Genomic DNA, 27,815 nt, shown 5'->3' with positions numbered 1-27,815 from the left:
GAGAACTGAGACGGAGTGTATGTCTGGGAGGAAGGGGAACTGGCCCGGCCTTGCGGTGTTCGGAAAGACTCCCCAGGAGAGGCGACACCTGAGCCAAGACCTATAGGGTGAGTGGGAATTACATAAGGGAGGCCACAAGGTGGGGAAGGAGAAGACTGGACAGCACTCAGAGGTGATCTGTGGAGGCTCCTGAAACCTCTAAGCCCTCCTTTCTCATGGCATTTAGGGGATACTGACTTTGCACCCTCCATGGACCCACAGAGAGCTGGGTCCTGCCTTGCTGTGCCTTCAGGCCTCAGTCAGGGATTCTGTGGGCCATTAGGCCGCCCTGAGGCTTTCAAGAATATTCCTCATAGAAAAAACCAGCATATTACTCTTCTTCTCTCATAAATACCTGTTAATTTTATTTTCTGTTGTAAAAGTCATGTTTGTTATAAAGGATTCAAGCAATGAATAGGGACGGACAAAATCTCTCTGTCACAGTTAACAATGGTGTGCTCCAGCTCCTTAGAGACTTTTTCCTGCACATGTACGAACATACCATTTTTAACCCAAATGCCGTCTCTTGGCACATTTTCTACAACTTGATTTTTTTTGCTGTAATGGTCTATCACAGACATTGTTCCATGCTAGTATAGTTAAATTACTTTATTCCTCTTAACAGCTGCTTAGTTCCCATCAAAGGGACATAACACAGTTTATTTAACTAATTTGTGGATATTTGGATGGTTAATAATTTTTTACTGTTATAAAGAGTGCTACGAACAGAGGTCATTTTTGTATCTGTATGCCTCAGTGCCAATAGATTTTTTTTTTTCAGAGCCAGTTTCGGACCACTCATTTGGCCCCATAAAAGTTGCTCTGCAGATAAAATGTTTTGTTTTAAGAGGAAAGTAAAGCCACCGCATGTCCCACAGCTTTTCTGAGCTGTCCGTCTCTGACTGCTGTTATCACTTGGCTGATTCTAATAGTCCGTATTCTTTTTTTTTTTTTAAGATTTTATTTATTTATTTGACAGAGAGTGAGATAGAAAGAGCACAAGCGGAGCGAGCAGCAGAGGCAGAGGGAGAAGCAGGCTCTCTGCTGAGCAGGGAGCCTGATGTAGGACTCGATCCCAGGATTCTGGGATGACCTGAGCTGAAAGCAGATGTTAATCATCCATATTCTTCAGGGCCTCTCCTTGGCTCCATGATTACAAGTGTCTTTCAGACTGTAGCTCCTTTATAGCCGTGTAGCATGGCAGACTGCTTCCGGGAGGCTTTGAAGACCAGTCCTTTTTAACTCTTTATAGCAATCTGACTCACATCCTGGTCTGACTTACGATGGCATACACTTACTCACATCCCGTGCCCAGAAATAGTCTACGTGGTTCCAAGCGTTGTTGCTTGGTGGCCCCTGCTGTCCTGACAGACAGAGCAGCTGGTGGGGAGGGACCAAGAGCTGCTAAGGATGACAGCACCCTGCACCGGGGCTGACATTCCCAAGCCTGAGTACCAACCTGTGTTTGGGACACAGCTGGTGGCCGGGGTCCCTCAGCTGTCCATTTCTGCACGCTCACTCCAAAGAGTCTATGCTATTTTAGAGCTGCTCCAGCTTAAACTGCTGCATACAGTGCTGCATTCCCACTCACCCTTGTGCTGCTTCCATCCCTGCAGCCTTGTAATCATGGCACCACCTTCGCCAGTCGCTTATGTCGACATTGGATGAGGGAGGAGGTATAAACAGTGAGCCCGCAGGATGTTTGAAACATCTGCCATTGACTTTATTAGTGGGGCTTTGACTTCCTTACGGGTGTTCTGTCTCTAAAAGAGGAAATATGGCAGCTGCTGTGCTTTCTGCTTGTCCCTTGGTGCAGCTGATGGATTAACCTTCAAGAAGCAGAGTCTGATCAGGCAGATGTCTCTTACACATCTAGAGGGTCTCTTTCGGTGTGTATCCGTAATAGCAGTATGAGAACATCCACCTTATACTGAGCCCTTGCTGTCTGTCTGCACTGGGCTCGTCATTGGGGATTTGCCATCTACATTCAACCTGCTTATACTCATGCACTAACAGAAGCTCAGCCCTGGCCAGGTAAACCCCACTTGCCCTCCCTCCCCTGGGAAAGCAGAGCCTTCCAACGGATTGTGAGAGCCTTTGTCCCAGCGACTATGCAGATGGGTGACTCAGCTTGACGTCTGGGAGTGGACAGAGGAAACACTGTTCACTGGGTGCTGCAGGAGGAGGCTGGGAGGGGCTGCATTGGCAGGCCCCGGTGTCCAGAGCTCTGGGGACCAGATGGTCAGTGAGGGTATAGCTCCAGGAAGGAGTCCTGACACCTTAGTGGTGAAAGCAAAATGGGGACTCTGAACATGGGGTTCAGTAACATATCTCACCTCACCAGGGGCTCCACTCTTCCTGGCTCATTCCTCTCTCTCATGATATCATAAGCCTGGTTCCTTTTTGTCCGGCGCTGAGAAGAGGGAGTAAGTGCGATTACAAGGAGGACATAGCGTTCACAGTCATGGCTCCTCTCTAGTCCAAAGTTGTAGGTGATGGGAAGAAACATTTGACATTTCTATATGATAGTTTGTATTTTGTGGTGTCAGATTGGAGGTAAAGCATGCCAGACCCGCTCTTATGGTTAGAAGGGACCTTTACCAAACAACAGGTGTTGGCAAGGATGTAGAGAAAAGGAACCCTCTTGCACTGTTGGTGGGAATGCAAACTGGTGCAGCCACTGTGGAAAACAGTATGGAGGTTCCTCAAAAAATTAAAAATGAAACCACCCTATGATCGAGTAATTGCACTACTAGGGTATCTACCCAAAAATACAAAAACACAAATTCAAAGGGATACATGCACACCTGTGTTTATAGCAGCATTATGTATAATAGTCAAATTATGGAAGCTGCCCATGGTCCACCAATTGGTGAATGGATAAAGATGTGGCATGTATGTATGTGTGTGTGTGTGTGTGTGTGTGTGTGTGTGTGTATAATGGAATATTACTCAGACATAAGAAAGAATGAAATCTTGCCATTGCAACAACATGGATAGAGCTAGAGTGCATTATGCTAAGCAAAATAAGTCTGAGAAAGAAAGCATATGATCTCACTCGTATGTGGAAATTAAGAAACAAAACAAACAAGGGGAAAAAAGAGAGACAAACCAACAAACAGACTCTTAATTATAGAGAACAAACTGATCGTTCCCAGAGGGAGGCAGTTGGGGAACAGGGGAAGCAGGTGATGAGGATAAACAAGAAAGAAAGAAGTGAGCTTTACCTTGTACTTGCAGAATCGTAACATTTTCTCTAGCAGTCAGATCACTGGACCCCTTGTGTCCCTATTCTGCGCTTCAGAGTAAAACAAGAAGGCATAGTCAACATTTGGGGAGAGTATTGCCTAAATTCATTTGGTAGCTCTATAAATAAAACCCACCAAGGTGATTGATTTTGGAACAATTTTTAGTATACTCCATATGGAAACCCGTTACTATTCAGATGTTCCTTAGTTTAATTATAGTTTGTGGAAAATCTTTAGAAACAAAGGATTGAGCTTAGTTACTAAACTGTAGCTTTCTTAGCTGACATAAAAAATATCCATCAAGCCCAGATAAAAATGTTCTGATATATTTATAATAATAATTTTATTCTAATCAAGTAATAGCTAATAAAAGTCCGAGGAACATTTCCTGATTCTTTTCTTGGAGCCAATAGAAGAATGTTTGGATTCTTAAGATTTTCTAAATTACCTTCTTGAAAGGTGTGAGCAAAATGTAAGTTAGTTGATTCACTCTTTTTTCTTTTTTAAGGTTTTATTTATTTATTTGACAGAGAGAGACACACAGCAAGAGAAGGAACATAAGCGGGGTGGGGGGTGGTGGGAGAGGGAGAAGCAGGCTTCCCCAAGAGCAAGGAGCCCTATGTGGGGCTCCATCCCAGGACCCTGGGATCATGACCTGAGCCAAAGGCAGATGCAAAAGACTGAGCCACCCAGGCGCCCCTGGTTTACTCTTAAGAAACACCCTTTGCCCTGACGACAGCATCCAGGTTTGTTTTTTTTTTAAGATTTTATTTATTAATTTGACAGGGAGAGATCACAAGCAGGCAGAGAGGCAGGCAGAGAGAGAGAGCGGGGCAGGCAGGCTCCCCGCTGAGCAGAGAGCCCGATGCGGGGCTCCATCCCAGGACCCTGAGCTCATGACCCAAGCCAAAGGCAGAGGCTCAAACCACTGAGCCACCCAGGCACCCCAGCCTCCAGGTTTTTTCTTACCCACACACCCTTATTTTCATTCCCACTCTCTTGTTATTCTGGCTCCTGGCCTGTTTACTTCCTAAAATACCGTTTATCCATGCTGATCCTAAGCATCATTCGGGACTTATCTCTGGATTCAGGCATGAACACAAGTGTGTTCCCAACTCCTGGTCCGAATCTCTGGGCTCTGGCTCTGATTGTAATGTGCCGGACACAGAAGAACAAAAAGAACACTGAAAAATTTGAATGTGGCAGCTGGCATTCTTGTCCATCTATTTAACATAGAAGCATATGGAAGGCGCTTTAGCAGTGAGTAAGTATTCCTGTGGTTTCCTAAAAGGATGAGGTTTTGTGTCGCCTTCAACAGCCTTCACTCTGGTAACAAGCGTAGTACAGTTTTTCTCTTTTAGAAATGTAAATTACTCCAAAAGAGAAAAACTCTTGGTCTGAACTTTCCAACAGCTGTATCTATTCCTCTGAGACTAGTACCTGTCAGCTGAAAATTTGAGAGCATCTTCTGATGTTTAAGTCCTTCTCTGTACAAGCCCTTCTCATTTTAAGTCAATGAATGAAACTGGGAAGAGAGGGGGGGAAAGCGGAAGCAGGAGTAGAAAATGTCCTGCTGGTAAAAGCAATAAATTACAGTAATGCAGGGGCACCCTGGGTGGTTCAGTGGGTTAAAGCCTCTGCCTTCGGCTCAGGTCATGATCCTGGGGTCCTGGGATCGAGTCCCATGTCAGGCTCTCTGCTCGGCGGGGAGCCTGCTTCCCTCTCTCTCTCTGCCTGCCTCTCTGCCTACTTGTGATCTCTGTCTGTCAAATAAATAAATAAAATCTTAAAAAAAAATTACAGTAATGCATATGCAACAAAAGGGATCGAAATGTGCTTCAGATAACATGGCCCTCACAGTAGCTTCAACAATCACATTAGCTTCAAAAATTGATTCATGTTTTAACATTCACATACTGATATCCTTAAGTCCCCTTACCTTTAGCAACGTTAAGGAAAGCCTTCAGGAATAAAAAGGGCATCTCTGGACATGACAGGAAACGTGAACAGGCAGTTTCAAGGGTCTGCCAGCTCTGCCCAAACGTAATATCACACAAGAGCTGTGACAGACCTGGGGAAAAGGGACATACAGCTCCAACCTGGAGTTAATGAAGGTGCAGAAAAAATAGAAAAGCTACAAGCAAACCATAATCAAGGAAACACAGACACATCTACCCGACACGTCTTTTGAACTTGAAAGGCCAGAGTTTGAAGGCAGTCCAAGAAAGGAGTGAACATTTAGGGATGTCCCAATAAGACTGACTTCCACCCTCGGGCTTTGGGACCTACACGGTCTAGGGAGGAAAACACACACGTACACAAAGAAGAAGGAGTCTTCTTCCTCTAAGAGACCAAGAAGACCTGGAGCAAGGTGTTAGGCACAGTTGACTGCAGCAAAGACCCTTCTAAGAAGCTTGGGGAGAGCCGCGAGCTGGAGACTTAGGAGGCCAGCAGCAACCTGCGTGGGGCAGCAATGACAGGGGAATCCCGTCCTTAAGGTGGGCTGCACAGCCTGGGCTGTGGACATGAGCGCAGAACTTCATGGAGACTTTCTGAGAGGAGCCTGCTAATGTCTGCCTAGTATCCCTGGAACACGGGTGGGTATTCAGGCCTTACCTGGGTAGAAATAATAACTGAATAAATGGGGGTGGGTGAGGCAGCGTTCTCCTTTCCCTCATTCTGGTCGCCACCCAATCACGGGTGCAGCTCAGGGTCTTCCATTCCAGCTTTCCTGCAGCACCAGAGACTGCGGTCACAAGAGCTCAATGGACCCGCAGCCCCCAGCTCCCCATCCTGTGCTTGCTATGGGGTTTCTTGATTTTTTGTTCTGTTTCTTGGGGCTTGGGCCTAACCACAGTTCATGCTCTCTTAGCTCCTTTCCTTGTCCACTGTGGCTCCTCCCAGCTTCAAGGCGTTCCCAGTTTTCATCAGCATGGTCTTGGGCCGTCACCCTTGGATCCAGAAGTTGGGTGAACAGGGCCAAGCCTTGAGGTACACCAGTAGAGACTGGCGTCTAGGTTGACAGCAACTCATTAAGGAACAAGTTCCACTGAGATGCAGTGAGCTCTTGTGTGCCAAGTACCAGGCTAGGAACGGGGAGTAAGAAGATGAACAAGGACATGCCCCTGGCCTGCAGTGGCCACAGCTTAGTGTGCTCATCCGGCCGGTCACTGATGCACCCAACGGTTATGAAAGAAAGGTATCCTCTCAACAGACTTAAATCCATTCAACAAACTGTGGGCCAAAAAATGGACACGGTCACTGCCCTTACGGAATTCATGTTCTGATGGGAGGGTCAGACAAGGACAGCAGGGAAACAAATGAACAAATGAATAAATCCTTGTAAATAGTGGTGAAGGCCAGGAAGGAAACAGTTGAGACCCTGAGCACAATGAGAGGGACTGACGTGGAGCTGCCCACTCTCGGGAGGTAGGGAGGCCTGGGGCTGAAAGCCCAGAGGGAACCAGCCTTCAGATTGGGGCTGGGCGAGGTTTTGCAAGTTTCGGCTGACCACGCCGTCTGTTCAGATATTTCCCACCCGATATATAAAGGATGTATAAACTACTAGATGTTCAGCTGTCAGATATTGACACACGGGTTTTAGTTTCTGAATATTCATGTTTTCTTTCTTCTCCATCCCCACCCCTCAACCCCTCAGGGTCTTTTCTGTGACCTCCATCAGCTGGTCTGTAATCCCAGAATCAAACAAATTATTTTCTCGGATCCAGTCAAGGGATTGAAATCCTGAACGTAGTATAGCGGGAAGCATGGGCAGTAGTTCTGGTCTTCCTGGGTCCAGCTCAGCTGTGTACTGCTCACGTGGCCTTGGGGAAGTGGAGAGTCTGTAAAGGGAGGGTAACGATAGAACCTCACATGCCATGTTGTTGTCACCAAGTTAACACACAGAAAGCAGAAAACCATGCCCCGCCCAGCGCATAGTAAGTGCTCAGTGCAAGTTAGCTGCTCTTATTACTTTCATAATCTCCTTGTATTATTGTTGTTGTTGCTGTGGAAGGCCAAAGAGTTCTCACAGGCTGAGCTTAATCAGCCTTCATATTGGTTTCTTGCTTCTTGAAGTCTTCTGAGTAGGAGAGATGTTTGTCAAGTGGTCCACAATATAGTTTGTTGTTCAGGGACTGAATATTCTATTTTTAGATAAGTGTTCCTACCTCTTATCCACATCTTTCAGTCGTTTTATCGATGATTAGCTTTTACATTTTGAAGTCATAGGCCCCTCTAGCCGTAGAAAAGCGATACCACTCAATTGTCCAGTTTTAAAAATAATTGATGGAAAATAATTTAAAATAACAGATTGTGTGTGTGTGTGTGTGTGTGTGTGTGTGTGTGTGATCTTTTCAATATTCTTTTATTGTAGAAGTGATGGTTTTAAGAGCGGTGCGTAATGTTAGGGGCATGCTAGAGACTGTTCATTCAACACACATTTAGATCAGTTATCCACTGGGTGGCAAGTACTGTCCTAGATGCCAGGATTCAAAATGAGTCGGACACAGGCTTTGGCCAGGGCGCTCATACTCAGTTAGGGTGAATACACCTGCAAACAAGTCAGGGCTGTCCTGTGTGTTATAGGAGTTCCGATCAAGAAGTACAGTGAGTAGGGACCCCACCAGTCCCCCGTGGGGAGTGGGAGGTAGTAGAGGCTCTTCTTCTCCCCCTCCTTTTTTTTTTTTTTTTTTCTTTTGGACTTGCATTTTCTCTCTGTCTCAACAATTTAGTAGGTTTTTTATATATTTACAAAATTGTGCAACCATCACCGAAACCAATTTTGGAACATTTCCATCACCCCAAAAAGAAACTGAATACTCTACCCCCCAGACCCTGGTGACCACTACTTTCTGTCTCTGTGGATTTGCCTATTCTGGACATTTCATATAAATAGAATATGTGGCCTTTTTATCTGGCTTTTTCCACTTAGCATAATGTGTTCAGTGTTCATCCATGTTATAAAAGGTATCAGTGCTTCATTCCTTTTTGGGGTTGAATAGCATTCCATTGTATTGCTATGTGACATTTGATTAATGCATCAGTTGATGGACATTTGGGTTTCCACAGTTTGGGCCATTTTGAATAATGATGTGATCATTCATGTAGGAGTTCTTGCAAAAACATACATTTTCAATTTCCTTGGGTATTTATCTAGAAGCAGAATTGCTGGGTCCTATGGTAACTCAGTGTTTTGAGGAACTCAGTGTTCCAAAGTGGGTGCACCATTTTACATTCCCACCAGCAGGGTACAAGTGTTCTAGTTTCTCCACGTCCTCATCAACACTGTCGTTTTAATTAGAACCATCCCAGTAGGTATGAACTGGTATTTCATTATGGTTTCAATCTACATTTCTCTGAAGGCTAATGATGCTGATCATTTTCTCATGTGCTTTGTTAGCCATTGATCTATCTTCTTTAAAGAAATGTATATATAGATCCTTTGCCCATTTTTAATTGGATTATTTGTCTTTTATTGACTTTTAACATTCTTTATGTGTTCTCTATGCTAGTCAGATATATGATATTCAAATATTTATTTTGTCTCATGTCGTGGTTGTCTTTTCACTGTCTATATGATATTGTCTGAAGCACAGAACTTTTTCATTTTAATGAAAGCTAATTTATCTATTTTAATTTCTGTCACTTTGCCTAACCCAAGCTCATGAAACTTTAATCCTGTATTTTTTTTTAAAGATTTTATTTATTTATTTGACAGACAGAGATCACAAGTAGACAGAGAGGCAGGCAGAGAGAGAAGGAAGCAGGCTCCCCACTGAGCAGAGAGCCTGATGTGAGACTCGATGCCAGGACCCCAAGATCATGACCCGAGCCGAAGGCAGTGCCTAACCCACTGAGCCACCCAGGCGCCCCAATCCTGTATTTTTTTTTTTGAGAGGCTTATAGTTCTAGCACTTGCATTTAGGTCATTGATCCATTTTAAGTTAATTTTTGTATATGGTGTGAGGTTGGGATCCACCTTGATTGTTTTGCATGTGTATATCCAGCCGTCCAGCACCCATTTGTTGAAAAGACAGTACTTTCCTTCATTGAATTGTCTTGGCACCCTCTTTGAAAATCAGTTGGCTGTAAAAGTGAAGGTTTATTTCTGCACTCTCAGTTTTATTTCATTGATCTATATGTCTAACCTTATGAAGCAGCACGTCTTGATCAGGGCTTCCAGGGAAACAAGTGAGTTCATCAGCCTGCAAGCTCAGGGCGTTATCAGATAGAGTGAAGATATAGTAAGATGATGGTATGAAGCTCCTACCACTGCACCTGTCTGGTGCATAGTCAAGGAAAAGATAACCATGGCTGTCCTTATAATTGTTACCCTTTTCCAGGCAGCAGAAAGGGTATGTTCATGAACAGAGGATGATGTGTGAGCTGGGGGCCCTTTGGAGGAATGTGCATTGTGGAACATGGGCATGTGTGGGGGCCACACATGACAGGAGACTGGGTTTTGTCCTGGAGATTGCACGGAATATGGAGGAGTGTGAGGTAAAGGATGACATGGTAGAGAATTCTGTAAAACAGAGCATATGTCTTCAACCTCAGACCACGAAGCCATTTTTATGTTTAGAGCTTGAGCTCAATGCTTGCCTCAGAGCTTTGTTTGAATTTGGCAACAACAGAAGTGTCCATCCCCCAGGGAATGGGGCTGACCCACGATGATTTGTTGGCAGATCCTGTTTTCTGGCTGTGCTAAGGCCAGTTAGGGTGTGAGGTCCTGGACACCACTCGCTCCTTGGGCCTCCCACAGGAAATCCTGGTTCCTTTTTGTTTCGGGGAAGTTTGCTGACAGACGCATTCATGGCTCCTTTTCCGCCACTGCCACAGGAAATTCCACACCACAAGTGTTGCTGCTCCTGTCCCTGATGTGAGCCTGTCATCACTGTGACTCAGAAGGGCCTTTGCCCAGCCCTGGCAGTTATTTTTACTTCTGTCAATATTTTAAATGTATGCTTGATCATGAGGGATGACTGCTTCTACCCAAACTTTAAACCTACCTACCCTTGTAAATTTTTTTTTTTTTTTTTTTTTTTTTTTTTGGTAGGGAGAAAATCACTTATCTTACTATCCTTTGTGGAGCAGCTCATGATCTTCAAATATTTCATAGACATTGGGATGCAGAGATTAGTCAGAGAAAAGGTCCGTTCCTTACTCTTGAGTAATAATAATGGCTAATACTTCCACAGCACATTGTAAATTGCTTTCCATACATTATTAACTCATTTGCTCCACACAAGAGCTCTATGAAGTAGGAAGTATTACCACATTTCACAGGAGAGAAAACTGAGGCACAAAGAGGTTAAGTAACTTGCCCATAGTCCTCTAGAAGTGTGGTAGCCGGTCTCAAAAGATACCTCCTCCTCCTCCCACCACCCCCACCACCATGTACTGTGCTCCCGATATTCATGCCTGCTGCAGTCCCCTCCCCTTGAATCTAGGACAGCCTTCTGACTCACTTTTTTGACGAGTACAATTCTCCAGGAGTGATGTTTTGTAACTTCCCAAGTCTTAATCATAAGTCCTGAAGGTTCCAGCTGGATCTACAGGCAGCCAACTGACATTGAACAAGTCTAACCACCCAGAGACCAACATACTGTGAGGGAAGCCCAGGCTAGTCACACGGAGGCTCAGGGCAGCCGCTAGCCTAGGCGAGGTAAGTGAAGAGGCCTTCAAGGACAACCAGCTCAGCTGAGCCCTCAGGCAGTTCCAGCCCCAACTGCCATTTGACTGTCCTCTCATGGACACTCCCTGATCGAGAACCACCCAGCTGAGCCCAGTCAATTCTCAGACCAGAGAAAATAGTAAGTTATTATTTAAGCTGCTGAGTTTTAAGGTGACTGATAACCAGAGCAGATAGTAAATGGATGAGTGGGATCCAAACCACACAGCCTCCTTCCGAAGTGTGTGCTGTTAACCACAAGAGATGAGGATACAAACCGGGGAAACCTCTCTCTCTCTCTTACTGTCACATACATACACACACAGAGAAGGCAGCGCTGGGGAAGGGTACTGGTGGGGCAAGTTTCCATGTAATTGATGCTTTCCCCCTACAAACACCAAACTTCCTGGGTTTTTTACCTTCAGCAATTATTGATAGTCACCTTTGGGAAAGACCGCACACACTGCCCTACATTCTCATTCAAAAGACAGTAGAAAGGGGAAGAGGTTGTCTTATATTGAATATCTTCCACGCACCAAACTCTGCTTGGTTCCTCCTGGTCCGTTTCTTCCGTGTCAGGCATCAGGGGCTTTACTTTTAAACGGAACAGGGTAGACCCTGTCACGCCTTCCTGGAGTACACACCAGGGAGGGGGAAGCGTGAGCAGAAATACAAAGCAAATAAATGTTGAAAGGAAGACTTGAAGAAAGTAATTGCTGAGTCCCACAGCAGGGGTGTTCTGACTTTAGATGGGGTGTGTGTGTGTGAGGGGAGTCTCTGAGGAAGTGACTTGTAGGTTAAAACCCAAAGAATAAAAGGATTAGCCTGGCAGGGCCTTGGGGAAGCCCAAGGGGAGTGAAGACCTGACTGGGTCCAGGGAAGGCTAGAGGCTGCTGAGTAGCCGGGAAGTGGTGGTCAGTGAGGTGGGGAGCGCTTGCTGTGGGGGGGCTGTCGGCCTTAGGGAAGCGCGTGGATTTTATTCTGAGAGGAATAGGAAGCCATTGAAGGATTATCTTTTTTAATGTCCTCTTGATTACCCAGAATTATTACTATGAGCATCCGGGAGTTGTGGCCCTGAGCAGTCACAGAACCAGCCCTGGGTCTGCCACTGTGCTTCTGTGGGTTTGGTTGCTAGGTTGGTTTTCTCTTTCCCGGGTGTTGCTGTCATTTCTTCCGTGGGACCTGTCCTCAGGTCACCCTCTTTCCACCCCGTTTCTGCCCTGGAGTTGATGAATCTATGAATGAGGCCAAGAAGCCCTACTGCTCTGATCCTCAGGCCCCAGGGAACTTGGTAACAGGCTACTTCCTGACCTCAGCACGAACAAAGTGGGGAGTGTGGGGTGGGGCCGCTGCCCGTGGATCCCCACTTGGAGGAGTCTGGGGTTGCTGAGTGGGCCTCCTGAGCCTGCCCTTTCCTGTGTGCTCTGCTACCCCCGAGGCAAGTGAAAGAAGAGAGGATTACAAACTTGGGGAAACTACCAAAATGGACTTGAGCTCTGCCCCACATCTCTTGTTTGCCGGTGAACGCTGTCCTCTTGGAGGCCAGGATGGAGGATGTAAGTTGGTGGGGGTCCAGGGCGGGATGTCTTTGGGTGGGGCGGAGCCTCTGGCACTGGGCTGGGCTCTGTGACTCACCAACATCCTCCTGGGGAGGGCTGTGAAAGGAAGCAGAGGTAACTGTCCCACCGTGGTCCCTGGGTGACCCGGTGACCGTGGTTGCCTTCACTGGTGGGCTTCTGACAGGAGTCCTGCCTGACACTGCTGTCCTCTGCTTAGGCCTTCCCTCCATGGAGGAGCACATCTCCCCCCAACGTTTCTATACTTCTTTGGAAGTCAGGAGTTTTAGGAACCTCTAAAAAAGAAAGAAGAGTTGTTGTTTTTTTTTTTTTTTTAAAGATTTTATTTATTTATTTGACAGACAGAGGTCACAAGTAGGCAGAAAGGCAGAGAGAGAGAGAGAAGAGGAAGCAGGCTCCCCACGGAGCAGAGAGCCCTATGCGGGGCTCAATCCCAGGACCTTGGGATCATGACCTGAGCTGAGCCGAAGGCAGAGGCCCTAACCCACCGAGCCACCCAGGCACCCCGAAAGAAGAGATTTTTAAAAGATGTCTCATTTACCTTTTCAGATGTTTAATAAGTTCACTGCTGTAATGAGGACATCCTTGTTATATAACCTGCATCCGTACAGTTAGGTGTGGTAAAAGCCCTCGCCCCCAAGTCACTGTGCACCAGTGGGGGACCCCCAGACTAGAGGGTGGGAGTGATAGATTGAAAATGCAAGATTCTAGGTGGAGGTGGACCTGTAGAGTGCTGAGCAATGCTGACCTGAAACATTTTTCCATTTCTCTGGTGCTTCCCCTTGCCAGCTGGGGTGACCTGGGCAAGTTCCTCCGCCTCTAGGAACCTCAGTCTCCTCCTCTATAAAATGGGAAGAAAAGTACTTTCCTTGCAGAATCGGATCTTGTGAGGGTCTGAGTGATTGGTGTGAATGCCTAAGTGTTCCAGAGACATGAGCAAGGAAGCGTGCATCCAGCGAGAGGACCCGGAGTGGGGCCGGAAGTCAGGTCTCATGCACCAGCACTGCGTGGCTGAGCATCTTGAGCCAGCAGATGACACGTGCTGAAAATGGCGACGCTTTCAAGGCCTCTTTGTTTTCCATGGAAGCAGAGAGGGAGGTGGTGAGAGGCTCACTGTGGGTCCTGGAGGAGGCTGACCTGAGTTCAGATCTCAGCATCCCCACCTCCTGTAGGATCCTCATTTCATGCTTGTATAAAGGGTTGGAATTCTCCCTCCCAGGGTCATTTGAAGATACAGTAACATAACAAGTATAAATCATTTGGCAGAGAGTCACGTTACAGAACTGGTGGTTTAAATGCCCTCATTTCATGGGCTTGGATGATCCCCGCATAGACGGACCAGGACAGCAGGGTCAGCTCGGCCAGTGCTCCAGCGTTCCCCAGGGAGAGAGGATGGTGGCAAGTCCTGGGACTTAGACCAACAGGGACCTTGCTCTTCCAGGAACCCAAAAAAGGAGAGGGGAGGAGGAAATAGGAGGACTTGACCATAGACCTGTGGAAAGAATACGGGGAGAGTGCAGCCCAGGAAGGGAGCTGGGGAAGCTTGCGGAAGACAGTGACCAACGACCCGGAGGAAGTATTCTCTTGTAGCCGAGGGCCCTGGCTGTCGGCACGTTGTATGGCACGTTGCCATAATCTTTCTGGTATCTGGGGCTATTTCTCACATGTGCCAGACGCAGTTGCCTTTAGAAACCTCCTCTTCGCCTGCGTTATGTCAATCTCTTTCTCAGTCAGTCTCTCTTTTCTCTATGTCAGTCTCTTTTTTCCTGCTTGAATCTACATCGCAGTGTAAAGTGCAAATCAGACCATTACTCGGCATTTCACCTTTCATTCTGCACAAGTGTGTGTACCCACTTGAGACGAAAAATTTACATTACAGAAAGTTAGGTGGGGAAGCGTGTCCCAACGGCACCCCCAGTTCCTCTCCCAGAGCAAACCCTGTCGGCAGTGTCTCCCAGAGCCGGAGGGTCCCGCACACTGCTCTGCACCGAGAATGTTCCACCTAGCTGTAAACCTTGCAGCCAGCCTTGTCAGGACGTTGAAGTGTTCTGTCATACAGAGTTGCCCAAATTAACAGCCGGTATCCTTTGGGTGGATGGCACCCAAATGTGTTCCAAACTGTGCTGCAGAATATAGTTGTGCACACAGTGCAACTATTTACAGTTTGCATAGTAGGGTGCGAATGGGACTCTACAATACAAAACAAATGAGCAGAGAAACAATCAGACTGGGGGTCTGTTTGCCAGAGGGGAGGTGGGCAGGGAAATGGGTAAAATTAATAAGGAAGTGAGGGGTACAAACTTCCAGTTATAAAATAAATAAGTCATAGAGGTAAAAAGTGGAGCCTAGAGAATATAGTTGGTAATACTGTAATAACGTCGTATGATAACTGCTCTCACTGGGGTGAGCACTGAGCAACGTGTAGAATCGCCAAGTCACTATATTGTACACCTGAAACTAATATAACACTGCATGTCAATTACACTTCAGTTAAAAAAAAAAAAAAGATGCACTCCTAGTAGTGAAATTACTGAGTCAAATGGAACTGAGGTCTTTTTACAGAGTTAGCCGATGCCAAAATGCCTTTTCTAGAAGATGTCCCTACTTATATTCCCATCAACAAAACATCCTCCCCAACTCAGGGCATTACTGATTTCTTTCCCTTATATTCACTTTATCTTTGATAGGTGAATGGCCTCTCAGTATAATTCTAATTCTCATTTTTATTATTAGTGTGGTTAAGCACCTTTGCCTATTTTCAGATTATTTCCAAGTATTTCCTTTCTGGAGGTATTTGACCATTTTGAAATACTATCGGTAACTATGTGAACTTTTATTTAGTAAAATAATTGAGTCATTTTTATTTTAAAGTTTTACTTATATATTTGACAGAGAGAAAGACGGTGAGAGAGAGAATACAAGCAGAGCGAGTGGGAGAGAGAGAAACAGGCTTCCCGCTCAGCAGTGAGCCCAATGGGGGGCTCGATTCCCAGACCCTGCGACATGACCTGAGGCAAAGACAGACACTTAACCAAGTGAGCCATCCAGGTGCCCCCAGTGCAGTCATTTTTTAAAATAAAGAAACCAATGCTTATTCACATGGTCCCCATTGACTTGACCCATCTTTCCATTGGTGACATAAACCCAGAAATAACTATCTCTGGGTAATAGTTTGACTTTAGGAGCAGGTTATCAGATAACTTACTGGCTGGCCCTGGTCTTCATGACTGGCTGTTGTCCAAATGCTCACAGAACACTCACACAACACTGGGATTGTTGAGAAGGAGGAACAGGGCAGGGCAGAGGGTCAGAAGTCCTTTGTAAGCCGTCTGTTGATCCCAAAGCTGTCACCATCTTGGTTTAACATCTCTCTTGAGAAAAGTATAGCTTGAAGAAATATTGTCTTTTTGCCCTTCTGAACCACAAAATGACAAGATGTATTGTCAAGGTAGAAGCCTTGTTTGGAAGTACTCCATCTTCTCATACTTGGGTGGAGACCGTCTCATTGGCCTTTTGCCTCAAGAAAATCCAGTGTAAGTACCAACTGACCATCTGATTTATAGATGTATTGTGAGAGGCTTTCTTGCCTTAGGTACACAACGCCCACTTAAAAATGAGGCATGGGTTGGGGCGCCTGGGTGGCTCAGTGGGTTGGGCCGCTGCCTTCGGCTCGGGTCATGATCTCAGGGTCCTGGGATCGAGTCCCGCATCGGGCTCTCTGCTCAGCAAGAAGCCTGCTTCCTCCTCTCTCTCTCTCTCTGCCTGCCTCTCCGTCTACTTGTGATCTCTCTCTGTCAAATAAATAAATAAAATCTTTAAAAAAAAAAAATGAGGCATGGGTAATCTCCGTGTACATGACACTTAGTTCCTGGATTCACTTACTTCTATTCTTAGAAGGTGGAGCTGATGATCTCTTAAGCATTTTTAGATGCCTCAGATTCTGTGACTTTTCTTCTGGTAATTTCTGTCAGCACAGAGTTGGTGGCAGTTGGGTGACAAGTTACACTTCAGGACAACTAAAGACCCTTCTGGAAACATGCAAGGACCTTCCAATCAGCCCTGTGTGCCATAGTGCATGAGTCCAGGGGTACAAATAGAGTAAAATGAAACTCGTTACTTGATCATTTTTTTCCCTTGGACATAGTCATTGAGTGTTCCCGTAGCCACCTAAAAGGTTTTATGTTCTTACACTGGTACTCTAACTAGCTAATATCTAGTGTAGTTAATCTAAGATCTGGAAAAAAATCTTTAAAAAAAAAAAAAGATTTTATTTATTTGACGGTGTGAGAGAGGGAACAGAAGCAGAGGGAGTGGGAGAGGGAGAAGCAGGCTTCCCTCAGAGCAGGGAGCCCAATGCGGGGTTCAATCTCAGGATGCTGGGATCGTGACCTGAGCCAAAGGCAGGCACTTAATGACTGAACCACCCAGGCACCCCTGAAAAAAAAATCTTCCTGATCATCTAACCCATCTGATTGATGTAGAAACTGAAGCCCAGCAAAGCAAAATGGCTGACCCAAGCTCCAGAACTTAGGGGATTTTCTTGGTAAATTTTCACCAACCTCTCTCTCTGGCAAAGAGCCGTAAAATGCCACATACTATTGCTGTCTCTTTCCAGGGCTCAGTGCTCATTAAATGGCTTTGCTTCCTGGGGGCGCCTCGGTGGCTCAGTGGTTTAAAGCCTCTGCCTTCGGCTCGGGTCATGATCCCAGAGTCCTGGGATCGAGTACCGCATCGGGCTCTCTGCTCAGTGGGGAGCCTGATTCCTCCTCTCCCTCTCTCTCTCTCTCTCTCTCTCCCTCCCTGCCTGCCTCTCTGCCTACTTGTGATATCTGTCTGTCAAATAAATAAATAAAATCTTAAAAAAAAAAAATGGCTTTGCTTCCTAACCTCATTTTTAGTCTGAGATGGAAAAGAGAGATATGAAACCCAGTTTCCCCCTTTGACATGGTCACCTGACCAGAGGCCAGGGTGTTCATCAGGCCAAATATTCAAATAGAGCCTTTCTCTGTTCCCCAGCTGTGCAGGATGGTATCATCCCATGGTGTGAGCGGCCTTGGGGGTCATGTGCCCCCTACATCGTTATCTTTATGGCAGCCCCCGGGGAAAGGGAGAGGCTGTGAGTTTGGCTTGTTTATTTTAGGAGGAAACAGGCACCGATAAATTCGTTCACAGACTTTTGGACTAAATTCCAAAGGAAGAAGGAGTTGGGAGAGGAAATAGAGAATAAACAACACCAAGCCCATCCAAGGACAGATTGGTCCTTGATTTTAGTTCAACTGTGGTAATCCAGTGGCGGAACCCCCTGCAGGCCAGACACAGTGAGACTGGGAACTCTGCAACCACAGGGATTTTCTCATAGCCAATTACACTCTCTAAGGGGGAGCCACCACCACCTGAACACTTTGAGGTGGACACGCCCTAAACCCCTCCACAGCGTGCCCAGATAGGGAGGCCCCTCTTCCTCTTCTCTAGCCGTCTTGTTGGATCTCCAGGACAGGGTTTAGGGTCAGCCCCTCCCCACACCCAGCAGAAACCTAAGACTGCCCCTCCCACTGCTGCCCCCCACCCCCCGCCTCCCCCACCGCACCCCACCTGTGTCTCTGATCAGCTTGGGGTGAGGGGAAGTAGACTGGGCAGCGGGAGCAGAGTGTCTGTGGCTCCTCTCCCCACCAGCTTGTTTCCGTTGCTCTGGCAAGTGCGGCTGATCCAGGGCCGACTCTTCCCCCAGAGGTTATGTGTAGTTGTAAAGACACTACTTCACCCTCAGGGTTTCTTGAGATGGTGATAAGCTGGAAAATGCTAGAAATCTAGGCTCTGGCTGAACACCTTTGTAGAAGAAAAGGAAAGCCTTCCTCAGTAATACTGTTAGCGTAGTCACATAGGGACCAATAATTTTTACAGTATGCTTATTCTTTTCTTATTACAAAAAGAGTATATATTTATTGTAGGACACATAAAACTACTTTAGAAAGATCAGAAAGAAGGAAATAAAAACCACCTCGAATGCCACCATCCTGGCACACCTGTGGTGCCGTGCACTGGATAAAAAACACAGGCCCTGGGATGCAAGTCCCTGGGTGTGAATCCTGGCCCGCCTAGGAAATAGCTGTGTGACCTTGGGTAAGTTATTTAACCTCTCTGAGTCTCTGGATCCTCACCTGGAAAATAGGGATAATCATAGCACCTGTTTCAGGGGTTACTGTGAGGATTATGGGAGATTTTGTGGGTAGAAAGTGCAGGAATGTTATGAGAATTCAGTAAATATTTGCTGCCATCATTTATTTTGAGCTCTCATTCTCCACCCAACCCCAATCACATTTTCAGAAACAGCCTTTTCCAGTTGCAAAGTTAACCCAGCCTGTAAACAATACAAGGACTGGTCACACGTGTTTAACTGAAGTAGCTGCTATTGTTAACTGGAGTGACTATTTTTGAAAATATATATTTAATACCTGAGTAATCCCAGATACTTGATGTTTATTTTGAGGTTATTTGTACATCCTAAAATTAGTAACAGCTCTTGTTTTTTTAGAAACTCACAGCACTATTTAAGCCTTGGCCTCTAACTTGCTAAAAATCAGTTACACTTCTCGTGCCCTTCAATTCACTTCATTAATCAAATGTATTTAATTGTTTTTTATTTTATATGCATACATATGTATTATAGTAAGAACACTTAAAAGGCCGTCCACCCTCTTAAATTTTTAACTGTACGGTACGATATTGTTAACTATAGGCATAGTGTCATACAGCAGGTCTCTAGAAGTTTCTCCTCCTGCTGAACTGAAACTTTGTACCTGCTGCTCAGTAATTTCCCATCCCCCTCCACCCCACCGAGCCCCTGGCAACTGCTGTTGCATGCTATGGTTATATGAGTTTGAGTATTTTAGATCTGTCATATAAACAGAATCACGTAGTGTCTGTCTTTCCCTGAGTGAATTTATCTCACTCAGTGTAATGTCCTCCAGGTCTATCCATGTTGCAGAATTTCCTTTTGTAAGGCTGCATCATATTCTGTTGAATGTCTAAACCACATTTTTCTTAGCCGTGCGCCTGCCGAAGGCATTAAGTTGTTTCCCCATCTCGGCTATTGTGAATAGCACTGCAGTCAACATGGGAGTGCTAATAATTTTTGAGATGCTGATTTGAAGTTTTTTCAATTTAATTCTCCTGAATTAATCCCAGAAGTGGGATTCCTGGATCATACGGTAGTTCTATTTTTAATTTTTTTGAGGAATAACCCAATTTTATTAAACACCTACTCTGTTCAATACTTCAGTACTGAGTACTAGGTATACAGTGAGAGGTGGAGTCTCTGCCCTCGTAGAGTTTCTGCCTTATTCTCACCAAATAAATACATCACTGGAAAGTGTAAGTGTTAGGAAAGAAAAATCGTTGATGTGATAAGAATACATCACAGGGAACGTGATTTGGACAGTACAAAGTGTTCTGTGGCGGGCTTTTGGGTTCCAAGCATGACGAAGACTTGGCCCCTGCTCTTGGGCTGCTTATAGTTTAGTGAGTGAGCTGTGGCCGAGCACAGACCCTCTCTGGAGGAAGTGGGGAGGGAGGGTCCGTTCCACTCAGGTGGGGGAAGGCCTCTTGCAGGGAAGCAACCCAGAGGGCTGGGTAGCTGGAGATGAAGAACAGAGCATGCCAGGCTGAAGGAAGTCTGGGCAGAGGTCCAGAGGCAGGAGACTGTAGGATGTCTCTGAAGAGGGGCAAAGATCCTGGTGTGGTTTATGGGGTGGGGAGAGTGGGGCTTAGTAAGAGACCCTGAGACCAGGCTGGAGAGGGAAGGTGAGAGCTAGTCATGGAGAATTTGCAAATATCTCTTCTAAAACTAACCAGGGGTCTCAACATTTTGGGGAGTAGCTCCCAATTGTGACAAGGAGTGGGGACATTTGAGGACTGGATTAGAAAGGAAGGAGCCTGGGGACAAGAAGTACAGTTCAAAGGTGCTCCCAGCACACTCGTAGGGTCTGGCTGGACAGTCTGCATTGGGCCAACTAAGTGCTGGAGGGACCTCCGGGAGAGAGGCTGGGGTTACCCAGACAAACCAGCACAGTGAGAGCTGTGGTGGGGGTATGAGTGGCCTGGCATGGAACAGGAGCTCATGGCTCTAGAAAGGGCAGGCCTGTGGCCCACAAGTGAGGATAAGTCTGAGCAGAGTCTTGGGCTGTGTCCAACTGGGCAAGTCGCTTCACCCACCCCAAGAATGGGGCCAGGGGCACGGGCGGGGAGAACCTGGCCTCCGTTCTGTCCTCCATTGTCTTGCATCCTTTTACTGACACACAACTTGTTTAAAACTCATGTAATTAGCAACTTGGCTCTGGAAAGAAATTGAAGAATTTTGTTTTCTGCTCTATTGAAAACAGACTGCCAGATTAGTTTTCTCAAGGCCCCCACCCTATATTTACCTGAGCCGGGGGGCAAAATCTCAGATGTCATTTCCTGGTGGGGTGCCTTTGGATGGAGACCACAGCTTCCATGGGTGGAAGGCCCTGATTGGCTGGAAAGGGCCCCTTCCTTCCTGCCCCCTCCCTTTGTTCCCAGAACGTGGAGCCAGGATGCCAAGCTGGGATCTTCCACAGGACAAATTCTCTTTCTCAGCTCCCAAAGCTATATTACTTGTGGATCCTTTTGCAATGATAGGAACTCCATTTTTAACCAATTGGGCTGATGACATCTCTGTTTTGTCCTAGACCAATAGAAGTTCCATTAGGTCTAATAGAACTAAGATGTCTATAATTAAATGAATAAATTTTAAAAATACATTGAGCAGGGGCGCCTGGGTAGCTCAGTGGGTTAAGCCTCTGCCTTCGGCTCAGGTCATGATCCCGGGGTCCTGGGATCGAGCCCCACATCGGGCTCTCTGCTCTGCAGGGAGCCTGCTTCCTCCTCTCTCTCTGCCTGCCTCTCTGACTACTTGTGATCTCTGTCTATCAAATAAATAAATAAAATCTTTTAAAAAAAAAAGTACATTGAGCACCGTGGGGGCAAGTGTGTTAGGATGTGGATTCCTGTACCTTCCATACACACTCATTAATGCAAGCATACATGCGTTGCCCCACGTGCCTGTGTACAAACACACACACCCACCCAGGTGTGTATGTACCCTGGGCTGTGTTGTGTTCTCCCTAGCTGGAATGGATTCTCATAAACAGAGTGTTGTCATCCCTGACCGTCACCATGGGAGACTCTCTCAGCCAGAAGGTAAAACACCTGTAAAATGACACCACTCTCAAAGTTCTAGTGGATGAGCCAAATTGTACATTAACCTTTTTGGTGAAGACTGATTTTGACTAAAGCCTAAGGCTCCTGCTTTCGTGACATTCAATTCTCTATCCAGCCAAACATGCTACAAAGTCGGCTTGGCAAACAGATTTCAACTTCCTGGTCCATCCATAAGTTTGTGGAAATGTTTATCTTCAAACAAGTTTAGCAGCTTTGAGTTCATTCTCCCTTCCTTTCCTTCTTTCTTTTTTTTTTTTTTTTAATTTTTTAAGGCAGTCTTATTGCAGTAGAACATAATAATGTCCAGTTTGATGAGTTTTGACCAATGTGTGTACCATCATCAAGAAGTAGAACCTTTCCATCGCCCTGAGAAGTCCCTTCTTTGTCCATGCCACTTTGCAGTCCCATCCACGGGCCTGCTCCCAGTCACTATAGCTTGGTTTTGCCTGTTCTAGAATTTCACATACATGGAATCCTATGGTGCATACTCTTCAGTGTCTGGCTTCTCTCACTCAGCCTGGTGTTCCCGAGATCCCCCCGTGTGGCTGCACGTAGCTCCTTCTTTGTATTACTGAGCGCTGTTCCACTGGACAGTTTATCCATTCACCTGTCGAGGGACATTTGGATTGCTCCCACTCTGGGGTTAGTATGGGTAAAGCGAGCAGCCTTTGTTTTATAGAAGTATATCCCTCAGCAACCATCCCGAGCACATCCTAGGCATTTGAGAATTATTAATTAATCCATTTTTGACTTTTGTATGTGAAATGTATTGTTACATTTCTAAATGTTTAGCGTACTTCTGAATTCCAGAGAGTGAGGTGTTCCGAAAGCTTGTTGAAAGCTACTTCTGGGAATTTTGAACACAGTTTTGCATAGAGAACACTCAGTCCCTCAGGAAGCATGTACTGAGGCCTGCTCTCGGTGAGCCCCGTCTCGGTGCTGTAGGGAGCAGTGTAAAAAGGGCCCCTCCCCTTGGGTGTTACAGCCCAGCAGGGAAACATCTGTGGCCTCAGATGGTGCAGTTCTCTGGGGAGCTGTAAGACCCCAGCGGGAGCTCAGGAGCAGGAGGTGGCCTTTCGGAGGCAGAATTTGGTCTGCGTCAGAGCTGTGGTATTTCCACTCAGAAGTGGGCATGAGGTAGAATGGGCTGTTAGAACTACAGTGCATGTCTGGACCAAAAACAGGCCAAGTCCAAACGTAACATCACTGTGTAGGCCGTAGGCCCAACGGAATAGCAGCCAAGGGCCACGGTCAGTGTCAGGGCCACCGGTTTCCACTTTGTTTAAGTGGCAACTCTGTCACAGACCCACTTAGCACAGTGTGGCTTAACTCTAGTTGGTAATGGGGACCTGACCGCCCTCTGTAACCGATTCTTCGGGAAAATTCGTTACTCTCCTCCTACTGGGTAACAACGTGTGCCCTGGTTATCCCGGCCTGTATGGCTATGCACAGGCTTTTATAAGCCGGGAAGTATCTGTGGTTAGAATCACAGCTTTATTTTAGGAGCAACCCAGGGCCTTTAGGACCAACTGGTAGAGCTCCACCTATTTCATAAGCAAAAAAAAGAAAGGCCTCTGGACTTTGAGGGTCCACCAGCTTTATTTATAAGGTATGGACGATTCTCTGCTAAGTCGTATCTTCTATTAGCTACCTTCTGAGTGCCGATTCTTCCACTTGGCTCGAGCATCATAGTGCTGTCACCTCTACCCTAATTAATTGTGTTTTCTCTGTGGCTGCAGACTTTACTTGGCCCCAGGAAGGCATCCTTCAACATTTACTGCACTCCCACCATGCCCCCGTTGCTAAGGTTTCTTAAATAACCAGTAGATAACATTTTGGAGAGCTTTCTAGATGTCAGGATGATTCAAATGTTTCTCATCTGTTAACTTCACAGCCCCATGAAGTATGTGGATGCTATGATTAGCCCCATTTTACAGATGAGGAAATGAGGCACAGAGAGAGAGGTTAAGGAACTTGCCCCAGTTCATGAAACTGGTAAGTGATGGAGCCAGGATTAGACCTCAGGCAGCCTGAGTCCAAAGCCTGTATATACTTTTCTCCTTTTTTTCCCCCCAGCTTTACTGAGGCATAATTGACAGGTAAGAATTGTGTATACTGAAGGTATACAACATGATCTAATGTACACATACAGTGAAATGATTCTTGCAGCTAATCAACACATCCATCACCTTACCTCGTTACCGCCTGATTTCTGGTTGTATGTAATTTGTGTTAACTTTTTACAGTAGAGAAATAATATATTTGCAAAGAGTCATGTTCATGAAAACAGTAATAGTACCTACCCCAGACTCATGAAGATTAATTCATTAATTGATTGATTAATAATAAATTTGGGTGCTTGGGTGGCTCAGTTGGTTAAACATCTGCTTTGGCGCTCAGAGTAGCAGTGCTCACACCACCAGGCATCGCCAGTTATCTGGGAAGTTTAAAAAATGCGGGCCACCAAGCCCAGCCTCGGGGATTCTGATTCCATGCTTCTAAGGAGGGATCTGTAAGTCTCACCTTCGGCAAGCAGCTTACTTGAGTCTAAGACCTTCCTTTGATAATCAGTGATCTGCGGGTCCTTCTGTGTCACCATTTGCTTTCAGCAGACTAAATAACATCATTAAATTAAGTTGTTTCTTTAAAATCAGCTGGAACTTTTTGGTAGATAAGTCCTTGGTACCTGTCTTCTCTCATGAAGAATTAAGAGTCAAGCAGACCTATTCAGCCTTAAAAAGGAAGGAAATTCTGACAAAGTCTACAACAGGGGTGGATTTTGAGGACATTGTGCTAAATGAACGAAGCCAGTCACAAAATGGTACTGTATGATTCAGTTACATTAGGCACCAAGAGTAGTCAAATTCACAAAGACAAAATAGAATGGTGTTTGCCAGGGCTGGGCGAGGGAGGCATGGGAAGTTAATGTTAATGGGTACTTGGTTTCAGTTTGGGAAGATGAAGAATTCTGTAGGCAGATGGTCATGATTGCACCACAATGAGAATGTGCTTAAAGCCAATAAACTGTATACTTTAAAAATGGTTAAAGTGAGGGCTGCATGGTGGCTAGTCAGTTAAGCATCTGACTCTTGATTTTGGCTCGGGTCTTGAACTCAGGGTTGTGAGATCGAGCCCCACATCTGGCTCAGTGCTCAGTGGGGAGTCCGCTCCAGATTCTCTCCCTCTCCCTCTGCCCCTCCTCCCCCCCCTAAAATAAATAAATCTTTTTAAAAAATCATTTTAATAACAACAACTAGGTATGAAAAAAATGAGCAGACCAACCTCTCCCAGCTGTGGTAATTATTTGCTTTCTCCTGAGACACTTGGTGATTTCTTTACCTTTGATTATACTCCCTAATGTGTAACAAATAATACTGTAGACCTGTTCAGTGACAAACAGAACACAGTTGTATCTACCTGTACTTCTTAAATCTTTAGTTCTCCTGGTTATTTTAAAACAAGAAAATATGGCCATGTGGTCCTTCCTCCAGAGATGAGTAGTGGCCTCACTTACAGTAAACTTCTATCTAGCAGCTCTGTTCCCACTTTTTATTTCAATGAAGCATTGGGATGACATCTTTTAAAAAGACATTTAAAATGGGGCGCCTGGGTGGCTCAGTGGGTTAAGCCATTGCCTTCGGCTCAGGTCATGATCTCAGAGTCCTGGGATCGAGCCCCGCATCGGGCTCTCTGCTCAGCAGGGAGCCTGCTTCCTCCTCTCTCTCTGCCTGCCTCTCTGCCTGCTTGTGATCTCTCTGTCAAATAAATAAATAAAATCTTTAAAAAAAAAAAAAAAGACATTTAAAATAACTATTAGAAACCCAAGTTTGGGACACCTGGGTGGCTCTGTTGTTAAGCGGCTGCCTTCGGCTCAGGTCATGATCCCAGGGTCCTAGGATGAGCCCCGCTTTGGGCTCCCTGCTCAGCAGGAAGCCTGCTTCTCCCTCTTCCACTCCCCCTGCTTGTGTTCCCTCTCTCACTGTGTGTCTCTCTATCAAATAAATAAAGAAAATCTTTAAAAAAAAAAAAAAGGAAAAGAAAGGAGAAACCCAAATTTAAGTGAAAGTTTAGATATGGGTACTGTCAAGGCCAACCACTCAGCCCAGGTGGTCCTTGGAAGAAGAGATTTGTGTGTCTGTGGCTGAAATTGCATGTGTGCAGGCAGTGACAGCAATGGGGGTACCAAGTGTCTTTGGGCGCTGACTGGAAGAGTATTTCTGATGTGGGGAAAATTATTCACCAACTATGATTCTTGGCAGCAAATCAAAGAAGCTGATTCTGATATAAGCAGAAAAGGAAATTTGCAGAAAATCAAGTTGTTCACAGAATTAATAGGTTGGAAAGCTAGTCTCGAAAACTAGGTGAAGAAGCTACCACCACCTGACTCTCAGTTCAGTACCACTGCCATTAGGAAATTCTCATTTGGGGGACACCTGTGTGGTTAAGTGTCAGCCTTGGGCTCAGGTCATGATCCTGGAGTCCCAGGATCAAGCCTCACATCTGGCTTCCTGCTCGCCCAGGAGTCTGCTTCTCCCTCTCTCTCTGCTGCTCCCCCTAATAGTTCTCTCTCTCTCTCTCAAATAAATAATTAATATCTTTTAAAAAAAAAAAAAAGGAAAGAAATTCTCATTTTCCCTGTGACTTTGTATCATTCCCTCAAGATCCAATACCCCTGCCTGGTGGAAAGAGATGATTCTCTGGTTCTAGGTCACCTGTCTGTACCCCAACCTGCCAATGAGTGGGGTGACGGACTGTCTGCTACACCTTCAGCGTCTACGGCCCACACGGGACCCCTGGCCCAACAGGAAGGGTGCCCAGCAAATTCAGCTCATGTCCACTCCAGTGTCCACAGGCAGGTCCTTCTGGTGGTTAGTTCTAAAACATCTTCCTGGCTCCCCGGGCGCAGAGCCATCATCTGCTTAGGATCTCCGAGCCAGGGTCTGGGGCTATCGGGCTGACCCAGATCAGTCTGGAATGACAGAAGCCCCTTGGGAGGCAGTTTGCCCTGTCCTGGTAGGGACAGAACTCCAAGTGAAATCTGCACTCAGAATCTTTAAACGTACTGCTGTGCGACCCCCATGCCACGGGCCTTTGATTTTCTTCTGTTTTCACCTGACTGCTGATCGTGATGAAAATCAACTCTGGCCCACATTCTAACAACTGCCTTTGCCCTCTTTGTCCCCAAGGAATCAGGGAGTGCCACTGTGGGACAGAATAGAGAAGTGAAAAGTCTGAACCGGGAACACGCAAACGTGTAATGACAAGAAACACCACGCTCAGGGCAGTGCTTCCTCCGGGGAGTGTGCTCGGGAGGGGTCTGCAGGGAATGTTAGCATTTTTGAAATGTTTCATGTTCTTTATTAAAATTGTGTCTAAATCCTTTTGTTCTTCAACCAGTTCTCTTACGCTTGTTCTTCAAATTTATGAAAACTTTCATCCACTGACCCCCTTTATTTTTGAAAATAGATCATTCTTTAGATGCTTTCTCATCTACCTTACAACCCTCGGAGTTCATCAGTATTCCAAAATTAGCATTAATATTTTTGTATTTGTGCTGTCGTATACATATCTCTCGGCTCCTGAGTGTTGCTTTGTTTTTTAACACTTTATGTGAATGTTACCATGCTGGACCTATCCTTTTGAAACTGGTTTTTTGCTCACCATTCCTTTGGAGATTTGCCTGTGTTGATGAGGGAAAATCTAATTCATCCTCACGGCTATGCAGGATTTTGTTATAGAAAGTACACTTAAGGGACGCCTGGGTGGCTCAGTTGGTTGGACGACTGCCTTCGGCTCAGGTCATGATCCCGGGGTCCCGGGATCGAGTCCCACATCGGGCTCCCAGCTCCATGGGGAGTCTGCTTCTCCCTCTGACCTTCTCCTCACTCATGCTCTCTCTCACTGTCTCTCTCTCAAATAAATAAATAAAATCTTTAAAAAAAAAAAAGTACACTTAAATCCTTTAAAGCATCTGAGGCAAATAAGGTGAAAGGTCAAGGTTTATTTAAGTTATGTGATGGGTACATCAGCATTCATCATATT

General features: G+C 45.8%; 1 protein-coding gene across 1 annotated transcript in view; it reads left to right on the top strand.

Annotated features, from left to right (window-relative positions):
* Positions 1–27,815, top strand: part of LOC111138991 (EH domain containing 4) — a 79,604-nt gene that overhangs the window by 29,833 nt on the left and 21,956 nt on the right. The window lies entirely within an intron of this gene.

Source organism: Enhydra lutris, unplaced genomic scaffold (assembly GCF_002288905.1).
Source record: "Enhydra lutris kenyoni isolate GAN:26980312 unplaced genomic scaffold, ASM228890v2 scaffoldscaffold4, whole genome shotgun sequence".
NCBI lineage: Eukaryota > Metazoa > Chordata > Mammalia > Carnivora > Mustelidae > Enhydra > Enhydra lutris.
The sequence above is the reverse complement of the archived record's forward strand: the minus strand, read 5'-3'. Positions and strand labels throughout refer to the sequence as shown.